Consider the following 27,584-nt stretch of genomic DNA (forward strand, 5'->3'; position numbering starts at 1 on the left):
CAGATTCAGATTCCAGATGCCAGGGGTTATTTTTTAAACAAATTTCTTTTCGAAGAATTCCATTGCCATTGCTTTATCGCCATTGCTTTCAAACTTGTACATGGAATTCTTCAAAAAGAAACTCTGCACAGAATTCTGCTCAAATGCCTCCTTCAGCTGCTGCAGACATCTGGCATCAGGTACCTGTGTAAAAATGTTGTCAATATACCTGCAGTATATGGCGGGGTTTTAAGTCCAAGTCAACTAAGACCCTCTGCTCGATGGTGCCCATGTAGAAGTTCGCAAACAGGACACCTAGGGGAGAACCCATGGCGACCCCATCTACTTGCTTATACATGTGCCCATCTGGGCTCACGAAGGGTGCCTCTTTAGTGCAGGCTTGGAGTAGTTTCCTCAGTATGCTTTCTGGTATGTCAAGAGGAGTGCAAGCCGGGTCACGATACACTCTGTCTGCTATCATCCCGATTGTACCGATTTTTACACAGGTACCTGATGCCAGATGTCTGCAGCAGCTGAAGAAGGAATTTAAGCAGAATTCTGTGTTGAGTTTCACGTACGAGATGGAGAACAATGGGTAGCTGCCCTTTCTGGATGTAACAGTCACAGAAAGGAGCGGAGGCTTCCATACTGCAGTTTACACCAAAGAAACAAACATAGGAATGTGCCTCAATGCCAATAGTGACTGCCCAGACAGGTACAAGAGCAGTGTTGTCAACGCTTACGTCAACCGTGCTCTCAGCCACAGCTCAGGATGGAAAGAAGTTGATGAAGAACTCTGTAGGGTAAGGCAAGTCCTAGTCGACAATAGCTTCTCTAACAGTTTCGTTGAAGACATCATAAAACCAGCGTTGAATGTAATGAAACGCCATTTTCTGGGTGAGACCCAGAGGCTCCCCGGAGCTTTACCTGCTGCTATGCTAATGTCAGACTTTGGCATCAGTCATGTGTATGGAGTTCTAGGGCCTACCGGGGACCACGGCCAGAAACTGGCCCCCTCAGAGAGGCAAGGGGAGCAATGGCCTATAGAAACCCCCGTGTGGTTGGAAGCATTCTATGTCTGCCATCGACCGGGTCAAGTATCCAGAAAGGTAAGCATTCCAAAACAAACCCCAATTCTGGTGAAAATTGCTACCTAAAGCCGAACTAGTGGATAGAACTCTTCAACAGAAAACAAAGAAACTAGTATGACGTCATACGTCACCTCGCCGCTGTCTGCGCAGCTCCCCCCTCCCCGGGAGGGGGAAGGGGAAGCCCCAGACCTCCCACGCCGGCTATCCACCCATCAGTTCTGAGGCTGGATGTCAAAACACGCGAAAACTGCCAACCGGAGGCAGGGAGGGTTGCCGGGGAGCCTCCGGGTCTCACCCAGAAAATGGCGTTTCATTACATTCAACGCTAGTTTTCTGGGGGGAGCCCCGTTGGCTACCCGGAGCTAACTACCCACAGAGGAAGGTCAAAGGGACAGAACCGGGAGTCGGACACCACGCACCCCCCACGGAGGCGAGACAACTGGCAGCAAATGCCAACCCAAGGCACCACAGCCCCGGAAAGTCCCGGGAACAACACGAGAACAACGAGCAGCAAGGTCCCTGCACGAACACCAAACTTCCATGCCCGAAAGACCGCAAGGCCACGTCGCCCAGATGGCAGCGAGAGCAGCGAAGCCACGAACGCCACAGGCATGAGGGAAGAACACAGGCAGCTTAGCCGCAAGAACACGGCTGACCACCCAGGACACCATCACCCACGAACCGGGAAGAACAGAACCGGATCAACGCAAAACGCGCTCCGGACCCAAACGACGTGGCACGCAAACAACAGCGGAGGGCCGCCACTGAACATAAAACGACACCCCCGGCTCGACCAACGAAGCACCAACAAACCCTGGACCCCTCCAGAACGCAGCAGCCCCACCCCGCGCCAGAAAAGATGGAGACTGCTGCCACTGAACAACCAAAACGCTAAAACCGAAGGAGCAAGAAAACCCAGCGACTCGACCCCCAAAGGCAAAGGCCAATGGAAAGAGCCGAAAAAAAAACAGCGTTGAATGTAATGAAATGCCATTTTCTGGGCGAGACCCGGAGGCTCCCCGGAGCTTTACCGGCTGATATGCTAATGTCAGACTTTGGCATCAGTCATGTGTATGGAGTTCTAGGGCCTACCGGGGACCACGGCCAGAAACTGGCCCCCTCAGAGAGGCAAGGGGAGCAATGGCCTATAGAAACTCCCGTGTGGTTGGAAGCATTCTATGTCTGCCATCAACCGGGTCAAGCATCCAGAAAGGTAAGCATTCCAAAACAAACCCCTATTCTGGTGAAAATTGCTACCTAAAGCCGAATTAGTGGATAGAACTCTTCAACAGAAAACAAGGAAACTAGTATGACGTCATACGTCACCGCGCCGCTGTCTGCGCAGCTCCCCCCTCCCCGGGAGGGGGAAGGGGGAGCCCCAGACCTCCCATGCTGGCTATCCACCCATCAGTTCTGAGGCTGGATGTCAAAACACGTGAAAAACCGCCGACCGGAGGGAGGGAGGGTTGCCGGGGAGCCTCCGGGTCTCACCCAGAAAATGGCGTTTCATTACATTCAACGCTGGTTTTCTGGGGGGAGTCCCGTCGGCTCCCCGGAGCTAACTACCCACAAAGAAAGGTCAAAGGGACAGAACCGGGAGGCGGACACCACGCACCCCCCAAGGAGGCGAGACAACCGGCAGCAAACGCCAACCCAAGGCGCCACAGCCCCGCAAAGTCCCGGGAGCAACACGAGAACAACGAGCAGCAAGGCCCCTGCACGAACACCAAAAATCCATGCCCGAAAGACCGCAAGGCCACGTCGCCCAGATGGCAGCGAGAGCATAGAAACCCCGAATGCCACAGGCATGAGGGAAGAACACAGGCAGCTTAGCCGCAAGAACACGGCTGACCACCCGGGACACTATCACCCGCGAACCGGGAAGAACAGAACCGGATCAACGCAAAACGCGCTCCGGACCCAAACACCGTGGCACGCAAACAACAGTGGAGGGCCGCCACTGAACACAAAAAACGACACCCCCCCGGCCCGACCAACGAAGCACCAACAAACCCTGGACCCCTCCAGAACGCAGCAGCCCCACCCCACGCCAGAAAAGATGGAGACTGCTGCCACCGAACAACCAAAACGCTAAAACCGAAGGAGCAAGAAAACTCAGCGACTCAACCCCCAGAGGCAAAGGCCAAAAGGAAAGAGCCGACGAAAAAACACACAGGAACTGAAGGGGCACTACCAACCGAGGAGAAGACAGAGCACGCTGACCAGAGACCAGGATGGTGGAAGCGGCGCACGAACAGGCCGGAGGTGAAACGATGCACAAGACAGCTGACTAGCGGTGCAGAAGCATCACCAAGACCGAAAGTAAGCTGAAGCGGCTCCACCCGCGCCGCACGAAAAGAGGCGACAGTATGTGGTAAGACGATGGCCCCCAACCCCCACCAGAAAACCAAGCCGAGAGTAAACCAAGCTAACAAGAGTAACCACCTAAGAAGGGACAGGAAAAGGAAGGACTGCCAAAATACCCCATACTGCCGCCAAGAGAAGCACGCAGGTGGGACACCTACCACGAAGCCACCCGACCACCAACCGGAGGTGAGACCGCGAGGCAGAACATAAGCAGCCCCGACAAGGCCCCTTCGAGCCCAGGAAAAGGCGGAGCCGCGGGAAGATCTCGGGCGCGACCACCGAAACCCAGGCGGCACAAGGAGATGGAACGTCTGCCGAAGAGAAAAACTCCCCAAAGCATGCAAGCCCGCCAGGAGTTCAGAAACGACGGGTCCGACGTGAGACATCGCAAGACCCCTCCCCCCCCCCCAAAAAAATAAAAAACTGGCAGGGCAAGCTAGGAAACCAAAGGCGGCGGAAGGGTCGCCGCCAGAACAGTACCCGAACCAAGGGGTACGAACAACTGCAATAGACCGAGACAAAGAAGCACATCACAGGACACAGGCTGAAAAACGCCTAAGAACACACGCAGAACACCCCTGCTGCAGAGGAGGCAGGAAGAAAGAGCAGAAGCACAAAAACCCCAGGAGAACAACCAGGGGTGGACAATCAGGCAGGGACAAAAACCCCACGCAATCCCCAGGCACAAAACGGCAGCAAAGTGCCACTCCACAACCGGACACAGGAACAAGGACACGCCACCGTGAAACACGGTACCAATGCACACGTGCAGCAGCAGCAACAGGCACCACTGCAACATGCAACAGGTAAATAGCAACTCCCTTCTGTAAAGGCAGAGAACGGAGCAGGCAGACCCCAGACAGGGCCAACGGAGACACGACAAAACCCCGCAGGCCCAGAAACCCGCACCAGGAGACCGATGGCGGAGAAACCCCGCTTGATACCTGCTGGATGAGGTACTGGGAGCTCTTTTACACCTCAAGCTCGGCCCAAGGCCAGGCTAGACCGGCCAGAGGGTGGCCCACCAGGCAGCTGCTGGGAGCAGCCCACCAGCCCACATACCCCCACAACCAGGATGGGCCGGAACTGCCATACGAAAACAGGCTAGTGTGCCCTGGAAGTCCATGGACGAACCAGCAAGAAGGCTTATGCTCGCAAGTAGGTTGTGTAACAAGCACAGACCTCTGATGGTAATACAGTGTTCCCCAAATGTGCCAATAGCACCAATGCACTCCACTGGTACTATCCCGCAAGTTCTACCAGATAGGCAGGACCCAAGAGCCAGAGCTCAAAACCTTGCAAGCACAGCCAGGAGCCTTACCAGATGAGTACAGAACCAACTCTACAACCCCCACACCTCACAACATTAAAAAACCAGCGTTGAATGTAATGAAACGCCATTTTCTGGGTGAGCCCCGGAGGCTCCCTGGAGCTTATCGGGCTAATGTGTGTTATGTTAGACCGGGACATTAGCTATGGAGTTCAGACCTACCAGGGACCAGCGCCAGAACCTGGCCCCTTCAGAGAGGTTTCAGGGAGCAATGGCCCTGGAAAACCCCATATGGTTGGGGGTTTTCCTTATCTGCCATCGACCGGGGTTAGGCACCCAGAAAGGTAGGCGTAACAAAACAAACCCCACATGGTAAAAAACTACAACAAAAACCGAACAGAGAGGTAGAAAACTCCCTACAATCCCAAGGAAAACAATCAAACAATCAATTTACTGCCGCGCCGGTCGTCCGCGCAGCCCTCCCCTCCCCGGGAGGGGGAGGGGGGGGGCCCCGGACCTCACCGCGCCGGCTGCCGTCAGTTCGGAAACTAGGCTTCAACCAACGCGAAAAATCCCGCCGACCGGATGGGAGGGAGGGTAACCAGGGAGCCTCCGGGGCTCACCCAGAAAATGGCGTTTCATTACATTCAACGCTGGTTTTCTGGGGGGAGCCCCTACGGCTCCCTGGAGCTACATACCCAAAGAGAAGGAAAAATGGGACTTACCCGGGAGGCGGTGGCCACAAACTCCTCAACTCGAAGTCGAGACAACTGGCTGCAACCTGCGACCCAAAGCAACACAAGAACGACGAGGAGCAGGGACATTCACCAAATAACGGGCGGCCAGGACCCTGTTCGACTTCCAAAATCCACGCGCCCGAATATGAGCCCAAGACATATTACCAAACACGGCAGCCAAAGCCGCAAACTTCCTAACGTCATGGGCGCGAGGATAGACCGCAGGCTGGCTAGATTTAATAACCCTGCGGACAACCTGGGAGACCCGAGCCCTGGAACAGGGAACGAGGGAAACCGGATCAACCCAAAGCGCATCCCCAGCCACTCCGGCCGAAGCGCGCAGGTAACGGCGAAGTGCAGCAACAGGACCCAACACATGATGCACCCCCGGCCGAACCAACCAAGCATCAATGACCCACGGACCCCTCCGGAAAGCAGCCGTCTCGTTCTTTGCCAGAAAGGACGGAGAAGGCTGCAAACGGACAAACCTACCCCCAGGACCAAAAGAGCAGTAACCCCTGCGCCGGAGGAGAGCATGAAGCTCCCCTACCCGGCCCCCAGAGGCCAATGCCAACAAAAACAAAGCCTTGGAAAAACAATCAGGAACCGAAGGGGCCACCACAAACCGAGGAGAGGAAAGATAGGAGAGCACCCTGTCCAAGGACCAGGACGGCTCAGGCGGCGCATGAGCAGGCCGGAGGTGAAACATAGCACGGGAAAGCTTACGAAACGGGGCGGATGTGACGTCCACCCCGAAAGCGAGCTGGAGCGGCTCCGCCAGCGCCGCACGATACGAAGCGACAGTATTAGGCATCAAATGACGGTCCTGAAAAAGCCAAGTAAGGAAGGACAAAACAACCCGATCCGAGAGAAAAGACAACCTACGAAGAGCCAGAAAATGGCGAAAGGAACGCCAGGAAACTTCATACTGTCGCCTAGACGAAGCTCTCAGGTGGGACACCATCAAAGAAGCCACCTGATCACCATAGAAATGGTGATACACCCGCGTCAAAAAGACCAGACGCGAAGAGCAGAGGAGAAGGTCGAACCAGCCCCGTACCGGATCGGGCCGACCTGCTGAAAGAGGCGGAGCCGCGGGAAACGTCCCGGGTTCGGGCACCGAGCCAGAAGCACCGGAAACCAAGGCTGGGCCGGCCACCAAGGGGCCACGAGGACTACTCTCCCCGGGAATGTCTCTAACCGAACCAGAACCCGAAGCAACAGCTGGACCGGAGGAAAAAGGTACAGGTAACCCCACCTCGACCAGTCCTGCCAAAAAGCATCCACCGCGAACGCCTCGCAGTCGGGGAAGGGCGTCACATATAGAGGGAGACGCCGGGACCACGCCGACGCGAAGAGGTCCACATCTGGGAGACCGTACGTCTGGCAGATCCAACGAAACGAGTCGTCGTTGACCGTCCATTCCGTGGACAGGGGAAGGAAGCGAGACAGACCGTCCGCCAGAACGTTGGACACTCCCCGGACGTGAACCGCACGGAGAGCCAAACCCCGAGAATCCAGCAGACGAACCACTCGAAGGGACCAACCCCAAAGAGCCAAGGACCGAAGAGAACCCCCGCGGTTCAGGCAATGAACCACCGGAGAACAGTCCGAATGGAGGCGAATGGTCGATCCCCGAGCGACCCGAACCCTCCGAAGCGCGAACCAGACAGCCGCGAACTCCCGAACCGTGCTGTGAGCCCGATGGAAGGACGGACCCCACCGTCCCTGGCCTGCCTGGTGAGCACTGGTCACAAAGCCCCAGCCGAGAGACGACGCGTCCGTGAACACATCGAGCGAGGGCTCGGGAAGGCGCCAAGGCACCGAACCCCGAAAAATCCGAAGAGGAAGACGGTGACGCAGCAACCGACATAAGACCCCCGGAGGGCGAACCCAACGATCGCGAGAGAGGCGGAAAGGACATCCCCGAAGGAACCAAAACAGACACCGAAGCCAAACCCGACCCGGCGGGTAGACTAGCATGGCGAAGTTCAGACTCCCGCACAACCGCTCGAGCAACCGCCGAGTGACCCGGGACCCTCTCAGAAACAGCAAACGGCGGTCCCGCAGCCGCCGCAACGCCACCGGAGGTAGAGACAAGGAAGCGGTCCGAGAATCCCAAACAAGACCCAGCCAGGTCCGAACCTGGGACGGAACCAGATGGGACTTCCTCCAGTTCACCAGGAACCCGAACCTGGCGAGCTGGGAAAGAACCAAATCCCTGGCGAGCAGACAAGCTGACCGACTGGGAGCCCACACCAGCCAGTCGTCGAGGTAGGCCAAAACCCGAATCCCTAGAAGACGCAGACGGGTCACCACAACTCGGGTCAGACGCGTGAAAACGCGAGGTGCCAGATTCAGGCCAAAAGGTAGGCATCGAAAACGGTAAGCGTGACGCCCTACCACGAAGCCTAACCAGTCCCTGAACCCCGGATGAATAGGAACGTGCCAATACGTGTCCTTTAGGTCCAGGGACACCATCCAGGCACCCGGCTCCAACAGAAGCCGGACCTGAGACAGAGTAGTCATCCGAAAGGAGGGGCAAGGAATCCAGGGGTTCAGACGGGACAAGTCCAGAATGAACCTCAGATCCGCACAGTCCTGTTTCGGCACTGGAAACAGGCGGGAAACCCACCTGAGGGACGTAGTCGGTTCGACCACGCCCAAGCGCACCCACTCCAAGATGACTTGACGAAGCGCAGGAGAAGAGACCTGCCCTGTTAGCCCCGAACCCCCCAAAGGAGGACGAGTCGCCCAACGCCACCGCAGGCTGGATGACACGACCGAAAAGGCCCACAAATCGTGGGACCAAGCGTGGGCAAACAGAGCGAGCCTTCCCCCCATCGCCCCATCAACGGGGCAAACTGCGAAAGGGCCGACGCCCCGCACGAGAACCCAACCGTCGAACAGGGCGAACACTGCGCCGCCCAGACGACGCTGGCCCCAAAGGGAACAACGGCTCAGAAACCGGCACCAAAGGCCCACCTCGACCAGCGGAAACCGAAACCCTGGCACGACCCCTCCGAAACTGCCGAGAACGACTGCTCCGGAGAATCAACAAGTCCGCCATAGGACGACAACTAGCCGAAGCCGCATGCAGAAACTGGGACACCGCAGACTCTGCAAACAGCAACGGACAAAAAACCAGCGTTGAATGTAATGAAACGCCATTTTCTGGGTGAGCCCCGGAGGCTCCCTGGAGCTTATCGGGCTAATGTATGTTATGTTAGACCGGGACATTAGCTAAGGAGTTCAGACCTACCAGGGACCAGCGCCAGAACCTGGCCCCTTCAGAGAGGTTTCAGGGAGCAATGGCCCTGGAAAACCCCATATGGTTGGGGGTTTTCCTTATCTGCCATCGACCGGGGTTAGGCACCCAGAAAGGTAGGCGTAACAAAACAAACCCCACATGGTAAGAAACTACAACAAAAACCGAACAGAGAGGTAGAAAACTCCCTACAATCCCAAGGAAACAAGCAAACAAGCAAACATCACACTTTACTGCCGCGCCGATCGTCCGCGCAGCCCTCCCCACCCCGGGAGGGGGAGGGGGGAGCCCCGGACCTACCGCGCCGGCTGCCAAGCTCCAGTTCGGAAGCTAAGCTTCAACCAACGCGAAAAAACCGCCGACCGGTGGGAGGGAGGGTTTCCAGGGAGCCTCCGGGGCTCACCCAGAAAATGGCGTTTCATTACATTCAACGCTGGTTTTCTGTGGGGAGCCCCTACGGCTCCCTGGAGCTTCATACCCAAAGAGAAGGAAAAGAAAGGGCTAACCCGGGAGGCGGCCGCCACAAACTCTGCAACGCAAAGCCAAGACAACCGGTCGCAAACCTGTGACCCAAGGCAACAAGAACGCCCAAGAACAGACGCACATATGGATGGGCGGCCAAAAACCTGTGCGACCCACAATTCCCTGCGCCCGAAATGAGCCCGAGACGTCACCAACACAGCAGCAATTGCTGCAAACGTCTGAACAGCACGGGCGCAAAGACAGACCGCAGGAAGAAGGAAAACACTGCGGACGACCCGGGAGACCCGATCCCTGAAAACAGGGAACGAAGGAACCGGATCAACCACAGCGCATCCCCAGGCACGGTACGCTGGCAACAGCAAAAAGCACAACTGGAACAACACAGGACGCACCCCCCGGCCAAACCAAACAAGTACCAATACCCCAAGAACCCCTCCGGAAAGCAGCCGTCTCAACCGTCGCCAGGACAGAGAAAGGCTGCACACCAAGAAAGCTACCACCAGTACCAAAGAGGAGGAAACTGAAACCGAAGGGGCTACCACAAACTGAGGGGAAGAGAAGGCACCCTGAACAAGGACCAGGATGGCTCAGGCGACTCATGAGCAGGCCGGAGGGGAAACAAAACGCGAGAAAACGTAATAAACGTCATACAGTCTCCAAGACGAAGCTCGCAGGTGGGACACCGTCAACAAAGCCACCTGAACACCATAGAGATGGCGATACCTGCGTCAAAATACCAGACGCGAAGAGCCAAAGAGAGGGCCGAACCAGTCACGGACAGGACCGATTCGGCCTGCTGAAAGAGGCGAAGCCTCAGGAAAAACGCCCCGGGTACGGACACCTATCAAGCAGCGACTGAAAAGAAGGCCGGGCCGGCCACCGTGGAACCATAAGGACTGTTCTCGTGGGAATGGGCTGCAACCGAGCCAGAACCCGAAGCAACAGCTGGACCGGGAGAAGAGGTACAGGTACCCCCCACCTCGACCAGGCCTGCCGAAAGCCTCCACCGGGAAGTCCTCGCAGGTGGGAAGGGCGCCACAAAACGGGCGACGCCTAGACCACGCCGACCCGAAGACGTCCATGGCCAGGAGTCCATAAGCCCAACAGAGCCAACAAAACGAATCGGCGACGACTGGCCAACCCACGAAGAGGAATGAACCGAGACAGCTGTCCACCAGGACGCAGGACACACCCCGGACACGAACCACACGGTGAACCAAACCCCCTGTGGTTCCGGCAAGAACCACCAGAGAACAGTCCAAACAGAGCTGAATGGTAGAGTACCTAGTGACCCAAACCCTCCGAAGCGCAAACCAGACAGCCAGGAACACCTGAACCGGGCTGTGAGCCTGAACAGCCAAAGGCGGGACCACAGCCACAGTAACACTTCTGGAGGGAAGACAATGAGGGGCCCAAGAGTCTGAAACAAGGCCCAGGTCCGAACCCGGGACGGAAACAGAAGGTAAAACCTCCAGATCACCAGGAAACCAAACCCAGCGATCTGGAAAGAACCAACCCCTGGCGAGCAGACAAGCGGACTGACTGGGAGCCCACTCCAGCCAGTCGTCGAGGTAGGCCAGACACCGAATCTCAGACGCAGACAGGGCACTAAGATCCGGTAAAGATGCAAAGAGTATACAAAGTGCCCTTCACAAAATAGGGAATGCAATAAAAACAGCAAACCTGAAGCCCCACCACCAAAGCATTGTATGACAATCATATTAAGACATTATGACATATGACAATCATTATATGACAATATGACAATTATAATCAAAGCAGTATATGACAAAGTGCTGGGAAGAAAGGACACCACGAGAGTAGCTCTCATCCTGTAACTACACTTAGGTAAGTACACATAGGTAATTACCAACCGTGCTAGCCCCAGAAAAACTGGAGAGGAACGTGCCAAGAAGTGACCTGGAGGTCCAGGTCCACCATCCATGCACCCGGCCCTAACAGAATCCGAACAGGAGACAACAGTCCTCCGAGCAGGGCAGAGGATCCAGGGCGCAGACGGAAGTAGTCCAGAAGAACTGCAGACTGGAAAAGCCCATGACTGCAAAGAGCAGACGGGAAAAGCCCATGACTGCAAAGAGCAGACGGGAAGCCCAGAAGGATGGGGCGGATCGACCACGCCCCACGCACCCACGAAGAGGAAAAGACGAAGCGCAGGGAAGAAGCCCACCCCGCCAGCTCTGAACCCCCCCCAAGGGGGAGAAGCCGTCCTCCGACGCCAGCAGAGGCCGGAAGACAACCCAAAGCGCCCACCAACAGCGGGACCAAGCGAGAGGCAACAGAGCAAGCTGCTCCCCCAGCGCCCAGTCAACAGAGAAGGGAACAGAACCCCTTCAGAAAGAAAAAGTACACTACCGAAGTCATGAGGAGAGACTACGGGAATGAAACCACACTTCGCTGGAAGAGGAAGTGAGGGGAGACCTGACCACCACATACAAGATACCCAAGGGAATCGACAGGTTTGAGAAGGACAGGCTATGTAACACAAGGGGCACACGCACTAGGGGACACAGGTGGAAACTGAGTACCCAAAAGAGCCACAGATAGAAGTAAAGTTTTTTTTTTTTTTTTTTTTTTTTTGTCAGAATGGGAACGGGAAAGCACGAAGAAGTAATGTGGCGACTCCTCACACAAGTAACGAGGCTGACCCCCATACAATGTCACATGTAGACATGACAGAGCCCAAGAGGCACAGGAACCGATACACCTGTTGACGGACGGTTGAGAGGCAGGACCAAGGAGCCAGAGCTCAACCCCCACAAGCACAACTAGGTGAGGACATATATTGTAAAAGCACAAGCCGCCGACTAGTGGCAAAGAGCACTACGCCGGCCAGGCAAAGAAGGCACAAAACTGCATCTAAAGGCCCACCTCGACAGCAAAACCACAAAGTCCCAGCACAACCATTCAAAATTCAAAAGGTGACACCCCTAGGGTCAACACTTGCAGCAGAGGAGCTCCAGCATATTTCAACAATCCTAAGTATTGTAGTACAGGTTGATGGTAGTGAGTGGTGTCCCAGAGAACATAAAGGTATAGTGCTCTTGAAAAATAGGTGAGATAACAGGAAAGTGCTAAGGGAAGTGAAAAATCGGATGAGAAAAAGTTGCCCTAGTGTTTACAGTGCAGAGAAGAACATTCAAGATGGCCACTGGCAAGGGGAAAAACAAAACAGAGCTTGATTTTGAGGGATTCAATGAAGAAAGCATTGATATTAGTAGTCTACATAACAAGTTGGTAAATTTAGATACTATAGTGAACTCTCATGTAGAAATAATTAGTAAATTGAAAGAAAGTAATGACCATTTGAATAGCAAAGTATTATGTCTTGAGGGTTTAGTGAAAGACTTGCGCAAGGATAAGAATCAATTGGAAACAAATTGCAAAGCCATGGAAGAAGAAAATAAACTCTTAAAAATAGCTTTAGAAGAAGTTAAAGTAAATTTAAACATAAATGACTACAATAGGTTAGGCAAGGAAATTCAACAGGAGAAACAGCTTTTGTCAGCACAGATGGAGGAAGTTACACAGGGAATAGAACAGTGCAAGAAAGATATGCAACTCACTTATGCACAAGTGGCCAAGGAGAAGGAAAAAATAGAAGAAGCAGTAAAGGAAGTCAAACACTGCAGCAACCAAGATAAAACAAACATTAGGCTAGAAGTGAGAAAAGAATTGGCATCTAACCCGAAGTTGGTGCAAAACACAGTTGATCGGAGTAAGTCCCTGATCATTTTTGGCTGCAAAGAAAAGGCGATAACATCTAGGTCAGAAAGAGCTGTAGAAGAAGCTAAAGTAGTAGATAAAATTGTTGGCCTCGTGGAAGGTCTTACAAACAGAGAGAATGTGTGCGACTACAGGAGAATAGGCAGGTACATAAAAGGGAAAGATCGACCTTTGAGGATCACCCTAAACGGTGCCAAACAGATGGAAGAAGTACTAAGGAATGCTAGAAAATTGCAAAGGGATGAGGATGGGAAAGGGTGGTCATTAAGACGAGATCTTTCAAAAGAAGATAGAGAGAAGCTGAAACTGAACCTCGCCGAGGCAAAACATTTAAATGAGAGCAGGAATGAAGAAGAAATAAATTCTTTTTTCTACAAAGTGATAGGGGTAGGCAAACCAGTAAAGTGGTACATAAAGGCAAACCAACAAAATCAATAGAGAGAGGGGGAGTGAAGAATAAGGAGAGGGGGAACAAGTTCCTGAAGATTGCATACACCAACATAGATGGAGTGAGATCGAAGATACTGGAGTTAAGTGATGTAATACAGCTGCAGACACCAGACATTGTTGCACTCACGGAGACAAAACTTGAAGATGTAATTTTAAATGAGGTCATATTCCCGAGGGGCTACTCAATTTGGAGACGGGACAGAAAAATTAGGAAAGGCGGTGGCGTTGCTGTGCTGGTAAAAGAACACCTAAAGGTGAAGGAAATAATGACTGCCAATCCACAAGAAGTTGACATAATAGCACTAGAGATCTGCTATGAGGATGATAAACTAATGATGATAAATGCATATAGTCCACCGCCAAGCAGCACATGGTCAAAGGAGGAGCTAGATAGTAAACGTGAAGGTCTTATAACAATAATGAGAGAGATTATAGCGAGAGCGGATAACGATAGATCACGACTGTTGATAGTCGGTGACTTCAACTTGAAATCCATAGACTGGGAAGCATATGAAGCTAAAACAGAAGATTTTTGGACCTGTAAATTTGTAGACCTCATCCTGGAAACATTCTTGTATCAACATGTTAAACAAGCTACGAGGATGAGGGAAGGGGACGTTCCCTCCATGCTAGATTTGATATTTACCAGGAAGGAGGAAGAGATATTTGACATTCAGTACCTTCCTCCCTTGGGTAAAAGTGACCATGTCTTTTTGGGAATAAAGTATGCAATGCGTTATAAGCTGGAAGAAAATAAGGAGGTTGAAGCAGTTGAAAAACCAGACTTCAGGAGAGGACATTATGGTGACCTTAGAAATTTTTTTAGTGAGTATAATTGGACAGACTTGATGCTAGGCAAGGAAGTGAATGAGATGTATGGCAAGTTTTGTGAAATATATGATAAAGGCACAAAAAAATTTATACCAAAACAGAGATGCAGAACTAGGAAACAGGATTGGTTCAATAGAAATTGCGAGAGGGCTAGAGACCGAAAGACACAAAAATGGAATCAATACAGGAAGAGGCCGAACCCCCAAACATACCAGCGATACAAAGATGCGAGAAACAACTACACGGCAGTGAGGAGAGAGGCAGAAAGAAATTTTGAAAAAGGGATTGCGGACAAATGTAAAACAGAACCAGGTCTATTCTATAAATTCATAAACAACAAATTGCAGGTAAAGGATAATATTCAGAGGTTGAAAATGGGAAATAGATTCACGGAAGATGAAAAGGAAATGTGTGAAACACTAAACGAAAAGTTCCAAAGTGTGTTTGTACAAAATGAAATCTTTAGGGAACCAGATACAATAAGAATTCCAGAGAACAACATAGAACACATAGAGGTGTCTAGAGACGAAGTGGAAAAAATGCTCAAGGAGCTCGGTAAGAACAAAGCAGCTGGCCCAGATGGCGTTTCACCATGGGTTCTGAGAGAATGTGCATCTGAGCTCAGCATTCCACTTCACCTGATCTTTCAGGCATCCCTGTGTACAGGAATCGTAGCAGACGGGTGGAAACAGGCTAACATAGTTCCAATCTACAAAAGTGGCAGCAGGGAAGACCCCCTCAATTATAGACCTGTATCATTGACAAGTGTAATAGTGAAAGTATTGGAAAAACTAATCAAAACTAAATGGGTAGAACACCTAGAGAGAAATGATATAATATCAGACAGACAGTATGGTTTTCGATCTGGAAGATCCTGTGTATCGAATTTACTCAGTTTCTATGATCGAGCCACAGAGATATTACAGGAAAGAGATGGTTGGGTTGACTGCATCTATCTGGACCTAAAAAAGGCTTTCGACAGAGTTCCACATAAGAGGTTATTCTGGAAACTGGAAAATATTGGAGGGGTGACAGGTAAGCTTCTATCATGGATGAAAAATTTTCTGACTGATAGAAAAATGAGGGCAGTAATCAGAGGCAATGTATCAGAATGGAGAAATGTCACAAGTGGAGTACCACAGGGTTCAGTTCTTGCACCAGTGATGTTTATTGTGTACATAAATGATCTACCAGTTGGTATACAGAATTATATGAACATGTTTGCTGATGATGCTAAGATAATAGGAAGGATAAGAAATTTAGATGACTGTCATGCCCTTCAAAAAGACCTGGACAAAATAAGTATATGGAGCACCACTTGGCAAATGGAATTTAATGTTAATAAATGTCATGTTATGGAATGTGGAATAGGAGAACATAGACCCCACACAACCTATATATTATGTGAGAAATCTTTAAAGAATTCTGATAAAGAAAGAGATCTAGGAGTGGTTCTAGATAGAAAACTATCACCTGAGGACCACATAAAGAATATTGTGCAAGGAGCCTATGCTATGCTTTCTAACTTCAGAATTGCATTTAAATACATGGATGGCGATATACTAAAGAAATTGTTCATGACTTTTGTTAGGCCAAAGCTAGAATATGCAGCTGTTGTGTGGTGCCCATATCTTAAGAAGCACATCAAAAAACTGGAAAAGGTGCAAAGACATGCTACTAAGTGGCTCCCAGAACTGAAGGGCAAGAGCTACGAGGAGAGGTTAGAAGCATTAAATATGCCAAAACTAGAAGACAGAAGAAAAAGAGGTGATATGATCACTACATACAAAATAGTAACAGGAATTGATAAAATCGACAGGGAAGACTTCCTGAGACCTGGAATTTCAAGAACAAGAGGTCATAGATTTAAACTAGCTAAACACAGATGCCAAAGAAATATAAGAAAATTCACCTTCGCAAATAGAGTGGTAGACGGTTGGAACAAGTTAAGTGAGAAGGTGGTGGAGGCCAAGACCGTCAGTAGTTTCAAAGCGTTATATGACAAAGAGTGCTGGGAAGACGGGACACCACGAGCGTAGCTCTCATCCTGTAACTACACTTAGGTAATTACACTTAGGTAATTACAACCACAACATGAGCCAAGACCCAAAAAGCTCAGTCTGCAAGCCAGGAAGACCCCGGAACCCCAAAAGGCAGAACCGGGTCACACGAGGAAACAAAGTCCCCTGAACCCACAAAAGGGGGCCCAAGAGGAAGAAACCTCCAGAACGAAACCAAGAAACCCAAAGGAACCCAGAATCGAACCAGGGGGAGCCCAAACCACCACATTTGCCGGCGGAGAACCCACTAAAAGGCAAAGCACAGACCCCAGCAGAACGCCCTGGGAAAACGGTCCCAACAGACCGAAAACCGAGGGGCAAGGTGTGGGAGCAAGCATACCAGCCAGGGGCACTGAGCCTAAACCCAGAGGCTCAGACCCAAAATCAACACCCAAACGTTCCCAGAGAAACAGGCAACGGCAAGAAAACACCAGAAAAACAAAGAAACGACAACAGGAGAACAAAAACCCTGCAAATTTTTTGAAAACTCACCAGAGACGCTCGCTCGCACACCCAGACGCATGTAAACAAACAGCAACGCCGCCCTGGTGGCCACGCCGGGAAACCGGCAGACGAAAATGGCCGCCAGCAGGGGCTGTGACTGACGCTTAATACACAAAAACACGCCAGCAAATGTGGGAAGCTAGCAGACTGGAAGGGCGAAAAACGACGCCCAACAGCAGAAAAACCCCTGAAGGGGCAAAACCGCCCCAGAACTGCTAGCAGGCAACCCCCACAGCCCCGGGAACCAACAACAGAGGCCCCGGGGCAGAGCCGTCCTCCAAGCCCTCCGCCCGTAAAGAAAAGCAAGAGCCCATGGGAAAGGCAACAAGAAAGGGCCGCTGGTAAGACCCAGAAGCCTTGGCAGGAGGCACAGGCTCAAACCTCCGTCCCCAACCCGAACGGGGCATCCCCCGAAAACCGCCCGAGTCTCTGCCGCAACTGAACCCCGCCCCGACCCCGAAACCCGCAGACGGGCCGGAGCCGGGAACATGGAGAGAAAGGGGCGAGCAGCACCTAACCAAACGGGGCGGCCACGGGGCATTCGAGTGGGAAACCAACCTAGCATGTTGCAGCAACCTAACCTACCTTGCAACATGGATGCCGCCTGTACTCTGAACAGTAATAACATCAGGAGAGTACTGGAGAACAAGCAGAGAATCACTCGCAAGACTCCGGGTCAAGGTGTCAGTGACCCAACAGGCAGCATGACGGAGGTAAAAAGGCGACTGTCACCCGGAGACAAGGGAACAGCAACCAACGATCCCGTTCAAGACGGGTTGGAACCCGGAAGACACATTCAATGGTCCCCCGAGCCCAGACAGGGGTTTCCAGGGCCCGTAGGGTAACAACTACGGGAAGCCCGGGCAAGGTGTTGCTAACCGGTTAAGAAACCCAAACATAACAAGAGGGTAGATTATAGCACTGAAAACCCCTGAGACGTGTACAAGCACGGGGGCCTAGCAGAGGGCCGCCAAACACTACCAGTGGAACTATAACCACCTTAGGCAGACCCCCACCAGGCAAGAAAATTAAAAACAAAAGAAAAACCCCGCAAAAGTACACCGTCTCCAGAGGCAACAGAAACCGGCCGCCGCATAGGTGGCAGGCTGCGCAACACCTTGACGCCCTAACCAGCACAATACCAATCCCTACCCAGGGCCAAACAAGGGCCCCAAGCCCCAGCTGGCCCCAAGGGCGAGGCAAATGCCGAGCAGCAAGAACCTCTACGGGAATGGTTCCCGAACGCCCCAGGGAAGATAACCCTGTTACGCAAGGGCAGTACTCACAGGGCGCTTAGGGAAGTCAGCCACTAAGCACATGCAGCCCCGGCACTGATGAAGTACTCCTGGCCACCGCACACCACAACACACGGCAGTGAACGCCACACAAGGCAAACACCGCCTAGGAAACTGAGGCCAGAGAAGCGTCAATCCCGGTTGACATTAGCGAACGAACTGGAGCTTGGCAGCCGGCGCGGTAGGTCCGGGGCTCCCCCCTCCCCCTCCCGGGGTGGGGAGGGCTGCGCGGACGATCGGCGCGGCAGTAAAGTGTGATGTTTGCTTGTTTGCTTGTTTCCTTGGGATTGTAGGGAGTTTTCTACCTCTCTGTTCGGTTTTTGTTGTAGTTTCTTACCATGTGGGGTTTGTTTTGTTACGCCTACCTTTCTGGGTGCCTAACCCCGGTCGATGGCAGATAAGGAAAACCCCCAACCATATGGGGTTTTCCAGGGCCATTGCTCCCTGAAACCTCTCTGAAGGGGCCAGGTTCTGGCGCTGGTCCCTGGTAGGTCTGAACTCCTTAGCTAATGTCCCGGTCTAACATAACATACATTAGCCCGATAAGCTCCAGGGAGCCGTAGGGGCTCCCCACAGAAAGGAGACGAAAACCTAAGAGCCAGGGCCCAAGCGGAATCCAAAGAGAGGGCGAGCACAGCCTGACGGCACGCGAGGCGAGAAGCAAAAAACAGAGACACCGCTTCCTTCAGGATGGGCGCAAAGAGCTTCAACAGTGCAGCCGACGCCCTAGCTGCCGAAGAAAGCGCCCCGGACGAAGGCCCTTCAGCCAACGCTCCCACATCCTCCTCGAGCCAAGCAGAAGAGAGCTCGAGAAGGGAAAAGAAACGCAAGACCGAAGCCAAATGCCCACGGGAGCGCAACTCCTCCGCAACCAATGAAGCCGAAAGCTGAGGAACCTGCACGTGAAGCTGGAAAAGGCCAACATCCCGAGAACGCACAGGAGCGAATAAGCACGCATTAAGGTGCTCAAACTCGCCCCCCAGGTAAACCTGCATAAAAGTAGCAGTCTCGCGCCAATCAAGCGTGCGGGTCCGACAGAACCCATGCCACGCCCCCAACGAAAAGAAAGGGCAGTCTGCTAGCCAGGAAGACCCCGGAACCTCCAAACGTACCCAAAAACGGGAAGAAGAACCGAACTCAAACGAGGACGGATCCATTGGGGAGGCATAACCCGGGTCTCGCAAGAGGTATGCAGCAAGAGCTTCCCGAGCCACCTTCGCGGAGAGACGGGAAGTAGCAAACCCCTGTAAAGACGGAGCCGAGGTACCCAAAGGCGCCCGGAACCGAACACGGGGAGGAGCCGAACCCAAATCATACTCATACAGGGAGGGAGGATAAGAAAACCCCTCCCCCTGCAAAAATAAACCCCGTGGGGAAGGCAAAAGCACCCAAGCGGGGTCACAGGGGGCCCAAGGCCCCCAGGCCGACTCCTCCCCAGCCCCAGGATCCCTTACGTCGGGACCCGGGGCAGAGCCGTCCTCCAAACCCTCTACCCCTGAAGAAAAGGTAGAGTCCAAGGGAAAGGCAGACAAGGGGGCCTGCTGGTGGGACCCAGAAGCCTCGGCAGGAGGAACCGGCTCAAATGCCTCCGTCCCCGACCCGGATGGGGCAGCCCCCGAAGCAGCCCGAGTCTCTCCACCAACTAATTCCTGTGCCAAGGCCGAAAGCCGCATACGTTTCGGAGCCGGACACAGGGGGGGGGTGGTGCAGGAAGAACCACAGGGGAAGGACCAGAGGGCGTAGGAGTCAAAGCCATAGCAATCAACGCCCCCAGGTCAGGGTCCCTAAAACCAAAACGGGGCAGCCTCGGGGCATCCAGGCGGGAAACCGACCTAGCGCGTTGCAATAACCTAAATCTAACATGCAACGCTGATGCTGCCTGTACTCTAATAGGAACATCCTCAGAGTAAAACCTGAGCACAAGCAGAGAACAGGACTCGCAAGACTCCGGGTCAAAGGTGTCATTGACCCAACAGGCAGCATGACGGAGGCAAAACAGGTGACTGTCACCCTGAGACAAGGGCACACTGCAACCTTCAAACCTGCACAAGGCAGGCTGGAACTCGGGAGACGCCTCCAAGGGTCCCCGAGCCCCGACAGGGGTTTCCAGGGCCCGTAGGGTAGCAACTACGGGAAGCCCGGGCAAGGTGTTGCTAACCGGTTAAGAAACCCAAACAAAACACGGGTAAATGATAATACTGAAAACCCCTGGGACGTGTACAAGCACGGGGGCCTAGCAGAGGACCACCAAAACAATACCAGGGGAACTATGGGCCCACGAGGCAGCACCCCCACCAGGCAACCAAAAACAAAACAAAAGAAAAACCCCGCAAAAGTACACCGTCCCCAGAGCAACAGGAACCGGTCGCCGCTTAGGTGGCAGGCCGCGCAACACCTTGACGCCCTAACCAGCACAAAACCACTCCCTACCCAAGGCCAAACAAGGGCCCCAAGCCCCAGCTGGCCCCAAGGGCGAGGCAAATGCCGAGCAGCAAAAACCTCTACGGGAGCGGTTCCCGAACGCCCCAGAGAAGATAACCCTGACACGCAAGGGCAGTACTCACAGGGCGCCTAGGGAAGGAAGCCCTAGATGCATGCAGCCCCGGCACTGATGAAGTACTCCTGGCCACCGCACACCACAACAACAGCAGAGAACGCCACACGAGGCAAACACCGCCAAGGAATTTGAGGCCAGAGAAGCGTCTATCCCGGTTGACACTAGCTTGCGAACTGACGACAGCCGGCGCGGTGAGGTCCGGGGCCCCCCCCTCCCCCTCCCGGGGAGGGGAGGGCTGCGCGGACGACCGGCGCGGCAGTAAATTGATTGTTTGATTGTTTTCCTTGGGATTGTAGGGAGTTTTCTACCTCTCTGTTCGGTTTTTGTTGTAGTTTTTTACCATGTGGGGTTTGTTTTGTTACGCCTACCTTTCTGGGTGCCTAACCCCGGTCGATGGCAGATAAGGAAAACCCCCAACCATATGGGGTTTTCCAGGGCCATTGCTCCCTGAAACCTCTCTGAAGGGGCCAGGTTCTGGCGCTGGTCCCTGGTAGGTCTGAACTCCATAGCTAATGTCCCGGTCTAACATAACACACATTAGCCCGATAAGCTCCAGGGAGCCGTAGGGGCTCCCCCCAGAAAAGGTGGGTCCCTTGAATGACTCCAGCATGGGTTGGACATGCACATGAGGGGGACAGGAAGGGTTGAAAAAGGGACAGTCACTGGTGTGCGAACGGTCTCAGTCGTACAAAAATATACCTAAATAAAGACAGGTATATAAACAACTCCGCATCCAGCGCCCGGCCAAAAGACGCCAGACCGCAGAAACTCACCTGGCGAACGGTGGCATGAACTTGACACAACTCAACCGTGCCCAGAAAAACCTGGGAGCACCGCCAGGTGAAGACGCCAGAGCCGGACCCTGCCGGACCCGCAGGAGAGCAGGGAGAGGCGAAGGAGGCGGTCCACACCCATGACACAGGGAAAACCGCGGTGTCCTCCCCACAACTGGGAACCAGGACACCCCCTGGTTGATACCTGGTTGATACCTGGTTGATGGGGTTCTGGGAGTTCTTCTACTCCCCAAGCCCGGCCCGAGGCCATGCTTGACTTGTGAGAGTTTGGTCCACTAGGCTGTTGCTTGGAGCGGCCTGCAGGCCCACATACCCACCACAGCCCGATTGGTCCGGCACTCATTGGAGGAATAAATCTAGTTTCCTCTTGAAAATGTCCACGGTTGTTCCGGCAATATTTCTTATGCTTGCTGGGAGGACGTTGAACAACCGCGGACCTCTGATGTTTATACAGTGATCTCTGATTGTGCCTATGGCACCTCTGCTCTTCACTGGTTCTATTCTACATTTTCTTCCATATCGTTCACTCCAGTACGTTGTTATTTTACTGTGTAGATTTGGTACTTGACCCTCCAGTATCTTCCAGGTGTATATTATTTGATATCTCTCTCGTCTTCTTTCTAGTGAGTACATTTGGAGGGCTTTGAGCTGATCCCAATAATTTAGGTGCTTTATTGCGTCTATGCATGCCGTATATGTTCTCTGTATTCCCTCTATTTCAGCAATCTCTCCTGCTCTGAAGGGGGAAGTAAGTACTGAGCAGTACTCAAGACGGGACAACACAAGTGACTTGAAGAGTACAACCATTGTGATGGGATCCCTGGATTTGAAAGTTCTCGTAATCCATCCTATCATTTTTCTGGCTGTCGCAATATTTGCTTGGTTATGCTCCTTAACCCTTAAAGTGCACATCACGTCATATGACGTGCTGGACGTTGTTCCAGTTAACTGCGCATCACGTCATATGATGTGTTGGAGTACTACGCAAGATTTAAACAGCCTGCGGATACACGGGGTTCACCACACCTTCATCAGGGCTCTTGTAAACAGACGCCATTTTTTAAAAAAATCGTGGGCCAAACTCCCGGGTTTGGCCCAACAAGTATAAATTTATACTTGTTGTTGGCCTCAGTATTGAGTGAGCAACCAAGCCTGACGCACGCAGCATGAGCTAACAGCACTGCTGTACAGCTTGTGACCACAGCATCGCCTAAAAATGCCAAATTATACTTGTTCATGCTATTATGTAGCGATGATATTATTACAGAAGACCCCTGACTGTGATAAAACTGACCAGGGTTCTGATAATAGCAGGATTGTGGTGATATTTAGCGCTGTGCGCCATGGAAGGAGGTGTAATGCTGTGGGAGGGAGGGTGGTGGCGATGTCTTTTGACTGTGTGTGGCCACCTTTTATTGACTGCACTCACCATACCAGCTTAGTGGTTCGCTACGGTGAACACAAATGTAGATACTTATATATAAGGTGCGTATAGAGGGTAGAAACAGCAAGAGAAGGTTTGGAGCCGCCATTTTGGTGAGGGCGGTGGCGTCGTCTGCACGACACCACCGTGCAGACGACGGTGTTGTTTACTGGTTACCACGATGGTCTTTGGGCACCATACCAGTTTATTTGTACAAGTATGATGAATAAAACAGGTAGATATTTATATATAATGTGTGTATATAGCGTAATAACACCACACAGTATTGTTGGAGGACAAATATTAGTGCGTCTGACCTTGAGGGGGGCCGCCGATCAGCTGACTGTGTGAGTAGCCACATCTCTGTGCCTTTACTCACCATACAAGCTTAGATGTACAGTTATGGTGAACAAAACATGTAGATACTTATATATAACGTCTGTATATAAGATATATAGCGTAATAACACCACACAGTATTGTTGGAGGAGAAATATTAGTGCGTCTGACCTTGAGGGCGGCCGCCGATCAGCTGACTGTGTGAGTAGCCACATCTCTGTGCCTTTACTCACCATACAAGCTTAGATGTACAGTTATGGTGAACAAAACATGTAGATACTTATATATAACGTCTGTATATAGTGAATTCTAGCAAAAACATTATTGTGGGAGTAGAATGAGGGTGAGTCAGATGACTGGAGGGAGGGCGGGAGTGGCTGGCTGGTACACGGCGGTCACTCCTCATTACTTTTTGACTCATAATAGCTACTTAGTGGTTCGTTATAGTGAACAAAACATGCAAATACTTATATGTAACCTGTGTTTATAGTGTAATAACCGACAAAGTATTTGTTCACTGATTGATGAACATAATTGAATCAACAATATGCACACCATATTTTTGAGTACACCAACGATTCACTCATTTTATTATATAAATATATCAAACTACACACTATTGAATAATATTACAGCAAAAAAAGTATGAAAAATCAATCGGAGACATTGAAATAATTCGGTAATTATCTCTTTGTGGCAACTCTGGCCTGACAGCTTGCGAGCAACAGACCGCCTGGGACGCATGCTGAGTCAGCGCCTGTAATTTGCCAGACTTCCCCGCCCTATAGCGGGAAATATATGCCACTTACGATTTTTTTATTATTTTTCCCGTGATCAGTGAACACAAATTAACAGGTTAGAAAGAAAAAATAATTTTTTTTTTTTTTTCAAAAAGACATGCGCCTGTGGGGATGACAGGATATTAAACCCCGAGCATGTTAAGGGTTAAACGTTAGGTCGTCAGACATTATTATTCCCAAATCCTTTACATGCTGTTTTCCTACTATGGGTACATTTGATTGTGTTTTGTACTCTGTATTATGTTTAAGGTCCTCATTTTTACCGTACCTGAGTACCTGGAATTTATCACTGTTAAACAACATGTTATTTTCTGATGCCCAGTCGAAAACTTTATTAATATCAGCTTGAAGTTTTTCAATGTCTTCAGCAAAGGGGCACATACCGCAGCCAGGGAGAAGAACGAGAGGCGAAGCACTGTAGCAAAAAAAGGGCGCAAAACACCAGCACTGAAACACCGCCCAGACCAAAACAAACTCCACGGCGCATGCGCATAACACGCTGGCCGAACCACACACCCTCTCTGCGGGAAGGCGCCAGCCAGGACTACTGCACGAGAAAAGTAGCCAAAAGAGGAAGCAGGAACAATAAAACCGGCCAAAGAAGCAAAGAGCCCAAAAAGGAACCCAACCGGGTGACAAGTAGCCCAACAGGGCGACAAGTAGCCCAACAGGGCGACAAGTAGCCCAACAGGGCGACAAGTAGCCCAACAGGGCGACAAGTAGCCCAACAGGGCGACAAGTAGCCCAACAGGGCGACAAGTAGCCCAACAGGGCGACAAGTAGCCCAACAGGGCGACAAGTAGCCCAACAGGGCGACAAGAAGCCCAAAAGGGCGACAAGTAGCCCAAAACGGCGACAAGGACGAGGAGCCGACAGACGTTCCAATAATGCGGGAAGTAGCGAAAAACCTTCCCGAACCCTCGAGAACACAGAAGCCAACACTAGTCCCGAAGGCACACGAAGGCGCAGGCGCACCCGAGATCAGAAGTCACGTAGAACCCCATCAAACGGGGAAACATGATGAAAACACCGTCCCAAAAAAGGGTGGGAGGAAACATCCACCCACAGGACGGAACCAACTGACTCAAAGGCCAAGGAACCGAGCCCGGGGAGGGGCCGATGCCCAACAGCACGTACGGCGAGTGGGGAGGAAAGACCCCACTCCACGTAACCACAAGCCCCGCCTAGAGGGGGATTAAAACCCCCACGGGGTCCAACAGGGCCAAGGCCCCCCCATCAAAAACCCCGCCCCGAACCTACAGACGGTAAGGAACCGGATGCAGGCAGGAAGGGTGATCCAGGGGAAAGACAAGGGGGCGTGGATGGAACCGAAGCAACCAACACCCCCAAGTCCCAAAACGAACCACAACGGGGCAGCCCCGGGGCTCCCGGGGAGGAAACCACGAGAACGTTGCCACCACCAAGGCTCAAGTGCAACGCCCCTGCTGCCTGCACCCGCTTTGTCAGCACAACTGGGTAACCGAGCCACAACGAGCAACCAAACTCGCAGGACTCCGGGTCGAAGGTGTCACTGACCCCACAGGCAGCAGACAGAGGCAAAACAGAGAGTCACCCAGAGACAAAGGGTGAGAGCAAACCTCAAACTCGCTGGAAACGTGGGGAAGACTCTGGGGTCACATCCATCGGACCCGCGCGCCCCCAGGGATTTCCCAGGGTCCCGAGCGTTTACTATAAGAGGACTCGTGCTCAGGTAATCCCAGGCAGGGTACTGCTAACCGGCACCCAAAGCTACCAAACAACTTTCTAAGAGCTGAACTCCCGGGACGTGTACACTCACGGGGACTTAGCAGGGGTACCACCAGAAAATACTCAGAACACAAGGGACACAAGGGGCAAGAACGAAGCCAGACCCCCCACCAGGTAGATAAACAAAAAGAAAAAGAAAACCCCGCAAGAGGACAGCGTACCCAAGCGGAACAGAGCCTACCACTATGATTGGTAAAGACAAGCTGCACAGTACCCTGCGCCCCACTAGTGCAAAAACTGCCCCTTACTCTAAGGCGAACAAGGGAGACAGAACACCCGAGCACACAAAGAGCAGCCGAAAACCAAGCAGTAAACGGCCAAGCAGGGGCAGGACCCAAGGAACTTGTGGAAGGCGGCCCCAAGCCCCAAGGGCAGTACTTACAGGGCACCTAGGGAAGGGAACCCTAGGCGCATGCAGCCCGAGTACTGGGGAATCACTCCTAGCTCACGCACCACCTAGAAAACAGACACCACACTCTAGGTACAGTGCTGAAACAACCACTGGAGCCGGAGCACACAACCGGTGCCAATAGCATCAGCCGAAGAACTGATGGGTGGATAGCCGGCGTGGGATGTCTGGGGCTCCCCCTTCCCCCTCCCGGGGAGGGGGGAGCTACACAGACAGCGGCGCGGTGACGTATGACGTCATACTAGTTTCCTTGTTTTCTGATGAAGAGTTCTATCCACTAGTTCGGCTTTAGGTAGCAATTTTCACCAGAATAGGGGATTGTTTTGGAATGCTTACCTTTCTGGATGCTTGACCCGGTCGATGGCAGACATAGAATGCTTCCAACCACACGGGGGTTTCTATAGGCCATTGCTCCCCTTGCCTCTGTGAGGGGGCCAGGTTCTGGTCGTGGTCCCCGGTAGGCCCTAGAACTCCATACACATGACTGATGCCAAAGTCTGACATTAGCATATCAGCTGGTAAAGCTCCAGGGAGCCGACGGGGCTCTCCCCAGAAAAAGAAAGGTAAAACGCCATGCAATTTCTGAAGAGTCAACCAACACAACACTTGTACCCCCAATTAGACTATTTTACAGGAACTTCTTTTCGACAGCTCATAAAATGGAGGAAAGGGTCCTGAAAGATATTGTTGATAGGAATGTCATCCCTACAGACAAAAATCAGATAATACAATTGACAATTTATTATAAAACCAAAAAAACGGCCAATCTACTCATGAAAAACTCCCCAGACACCAAGCAGAATGTTTTGAAGGAGACCAATGTTGTCTATGCCTTTAAATGCCCACGTGGGGACTGTAAGCCCCAAAGAACTCAGTATATAGGCAAGACAACATCATCTCTTTCCAGGCAACTAACAATGCATAAGCAACAGGGAGCCATCAAGGAACACACAATCTCTTCTCACAACCAGACCATCACCAGAGAAATCTTAACAAACAACACAGAAATCATCGATAGGTATGGCGATAGCAGGCAGCTTGACATCAGCGAGGCACTACACATCAAAAAGTCAACACCAGCAATCAACAGCCAATTAATGCACAACTATATTCTACCTACTTCAAGATTCCGAACCAATATGGAAGCAGTAAGAGGAAGTATGGGCCAATAGGCCTTCTGCAGTTACTTCCATTCATATGTTCACTTATCCAATTTATACCCATTGTTTCGTGTTCTGTCTTGTGTTTGTCACCTCACCCAAAACTTTTGTACCATATCACCTCATCCAATAGGGTATAAGTACGAAGAATTTGTGTGTAAATTTGAAAATGTAATACGAATTACGAAACGCGTTCAGGCGTCAGACAATTAAAAAATTAATTTCGGAGAATTGTTATTTTCATTACCACCGACAGT

The 27,584-nt window shown here is 52.0% G+C and overlaps 1 protein-coding gene across 3 annotated transcripts in view; it reads right to left on the reverse strand.

Moving 5' to 3' along the window:
- The window catches only part of LOC123756087 (diacylglycerol kinase epsilon), a 150,645-nt gene that overhangs the window by 76,532 nt on the left and 46,529 nt on the right, over positions 1-27,584 (reverse strand). The gene's annotated exons all lie outside the window — the stretch shown is intronic.

Source organism: Procambarus clarkii, chromosome 36 (assembly GCF_040958095.1).
Source record: "Procambarus clarkii isolate CNS0578487 chromosome 36, FALCON_Pclarkii_2.0, whole genome shotgun sequence".
In the NCBI taxonomy this organism is placed as follows: domain Eukaryota; kingdom Metazoa; phylum Arthropoda; class Malacostraca; order Decapoda; family Cambaridae; genus Procambarus; species Procambarus clarkii.